Source organism: Chrysochloris asiatica, unplaced genomic scaffold (assembly GCF_000296735.1).
Source record: "Chrysochloris asiatica unplaced genomic scaffold, ChrAsi1.0 scaffold00304, whole genome shotgun sequence".
Lineage (NCBI taxonomy): Eukaryota > Metazoa > Chordata > Mammalia > Afrosoricida > Chrysochloridae > Chrysochloris > Chrysochloris asiatica.
The window spans coordinates 1,727,851-1,730,828 of NW_006408822.1; the positions used below are offsets into that span (position 1 = coordinate 1,727,851).

The 2,978-nt window shown below is 39.2% G+C and overlaps 1 protein-coding gene across 1 annotated transcript in view; it reads right to left on the reverse strand.

Moving 5' to 3' along the window:
- The window catches only part of TMC2 (transmembrane channel-like 2), a 122,708-nt gene that overhangs the window by 57,370 nt on the left and 62,360 nt on the right, over nucleotides 1–2,978 (reverse strand). The window lies entirely within an intron of this gene.

Here is a 2,978-nt window from a genome sequence, read left to right on the forward strand (position 1 = left end):
AGATTATTTGCTCAGCATACAGGTTGAATAAGTATGGTGAAAGAATACAACCTTATCGCACACCTTTCTTAATTTTAAACCATTCAGTGTTCCCAGGTTCTGTTCAAACAACTGTTTCTTGGTCCATGTACAGATTCCTCATGAGCACAATTAAGTGTTCCGCAATACTCACACTTTGCAATGTTGTCCATAGCTTTTCATGATCCACACAATTGAAAGCCTTTGCATAGTCAATAAAGAACAGGTAAACATGTTTCTGGGATTCTCTGGTTTCAGTTAAGATCCATTGGACATCAGCAATGATATCCCTCATTCCGTGTCCTTTTCTGAATCCAGCTTGAACCTCTGGAAGTTCTCTGTCAATGTATGTTTGCAGCCATTTCTGTATTACCTTTAGTAAACCTTTACTTGCATGGGATATCAAAGATATTTCCTAATGATTTCCGCATTTCATTGGGTCACCTCTCTTTGGAATGGGCACAAGTATGCACCTCTTCCAATCAGTCAGATAATTGTCTTCCAAATTTCTTGGCATAGGTGAGTGTCTCCAGTGCCACCTCACTGTCTTGAAAGATTTCAATTTTCATTCCATCTATTTTGAAGTCTTGTTCTTTGCCAATTCCTTCAATGCACCTTGGACTTCTTCCTTCAGTATCATTGGCTCTTGATGGTCATTAGACAATAAAAATAATCAGTTTTTACCATTGCAAACAATACTACAATAAACACATACTAGTACTTTTATTTCTTTACAGATGTTTCCCAGTAGTAGTGGTGGTGGTAATTATGTGCCGTGGAGTTGGTTCCGATTCATAGCAACCCTGTACAGGGTTTCCGAGGCTGTAAATCTTTATGGGAGCAGAATGTCTCATCTTTCTCCCATGGAACAGCTGGTAGTTTCAAACTGCTGACCTTGCGGTTCACAGCCCGATTCGTAACCACTACACTACCAGACCTCTTTTTCCCAGTAGTAGGGTTACTGATTATGTTCTTACTGGTTAAAGTAAGAGTACAAGTATTTGTAATTATAATTCTGAGAGGAGTGAATTCAAGGAGGAGTTAGTGAATATACATAGCATTTACCACCAATCAGAATCACTGCCACTGTTTAACTTTTTCTAAGAGTTTGCTCTGAAGGGAAGCAGAGCAATGTGCGGCAAAGAGATAATTTATATTGTTTTGTTTTTCACATGTAAGAAATATGCAACATATTCATGAGCTGAGGGAATAGTCATACAAGAAAGAGAGGTGAATCCTGGTGGAGTGATAGTTTGACAGTGGGCTTGGGATCTTCTCAAGGGGTTTACCTTAAATAGCAACATGGACAGTTAGTCCATGGAGGAAGGTGGGAAGATGGAGCATATGGAAGCATAGGCTGGATTATGAGAGTTTCTCTGTCAAGGAGTCCTGGCATGGTGCTGTAGGATGAGCACTGGACCTTGAACTAACTGCAAGGTTCAAACCCACCAACTGCTCTGAGGGAGAAAGATGAGACTTTCTGTTCCTGTAAAGATTCAAAGCCTCAGAAACCCTATATAGGGTGGCTCTAAGTCAGAATTGACTTGATGGCAGAGAGTTTGTTTGGTTTGTTTGTATTTGTCATGAAATGGCAGAAGCTTTTGGAGGCTTGAGGGTAACAGAAAGCATGGAGCAGTCTTCTAGAAGAGTGGAAAAGTGAATGGAACCATGGTCATGAAGATGAAATAATACCATTAGCAAGAGTGTGTGGATTGCTCCAGATGTTTTTAGCTGACACATTTGGAGTTTTATTGACCAGTGTGAAGGCAGGAAAAAAAGGGCTAGTGAGTTTAGGATAGAACAAAGGTATAATTATTGTTATATGCCATAGAGTCCTTAATGGAAAAGAAGACAAATTAAGATGTGAGGCAAACTGAAAGACAACTAAAATGATGCAGTCAGTGGATTATTCATTCTAGTGTATTGCTGAAAGATAAATGAAAATTTAATATTAGAGGGAGTGAGTTTAATGAATGGCTATTTTCTTCTGAAAATTTTTCTTCTCAAGCTTTTGGCCAACTTGTATATTTGAGTATTAATATTTGATCTCTTCTGTACTGTAAATATTAGTATGCAGCCTTTTAAATTCAATCTGATAATTATTGCCTTTAAACTGTAGCATTAAATTAATTTTCATTTATTGTTATCACTGATATTTAGATTTAAATTTATCTTTGTTTTTAAAAAGTCCTGGAGGCACAGTGGGTTAAGTGTTGGTTGGGTTGCTAACTGAAAGGTCACAAGTTTAAATCCATCATTTGCTCCTGAGGAGAAAGATGAGGCTGTCTACTTCCATAAATACTGATAGTCTTGGAAACCTTAAGGAACCATTCTGTTCTGTCCTAGAGGGTTGCTGTGAGTTGGAATTGACTTGATGGTGGTGATGGCGGTGGGTAATCTTATTTCAGGCCTTATTTTTGTCCTGTTGTTATTGTTAATTGCTCTCCAGTCAATTTTGACTCATGGTGATCCATTGTGTGCTGAGTAAAACTGCTCCACAGGGTTTCCAAGGGTGTGACCTTTTGGAAGCAGATTGTCAGGCCTGTCTTTCAAGACACCTCTGAGTGGATTTGAACCACCGTTTAATGGCTTCTTAACCACTTGTGCCACCTAGGGAAATTCCCCCAAAGTCTGTTGTTGAATTGTGTGCCGTTTGTAGATTCCATAGCAACCTGATAGGACAGTGTAGACCTGGCCCATAGGGTTTCCTTTATGGGCCATTTGGTTTTCGTCTCAGTCTGTCATACTGTGGTGGCTTGTGAGTTGCTTTGATTCTGAAAACTATGCCACCAGTATTTTAAATACCAGCAGGGTCACCCAAGTTGGGCAGGTTTCAGATGAGCTTCCAGACAAAGAAAGACTAGGAAGAAAGAGTGATGAACTATTTCCAAATATTTAGTCACTGAAAACCTTATGAATAGCAGAGAAACACTATCAGATATAGTGCCGGAAAATGAGCC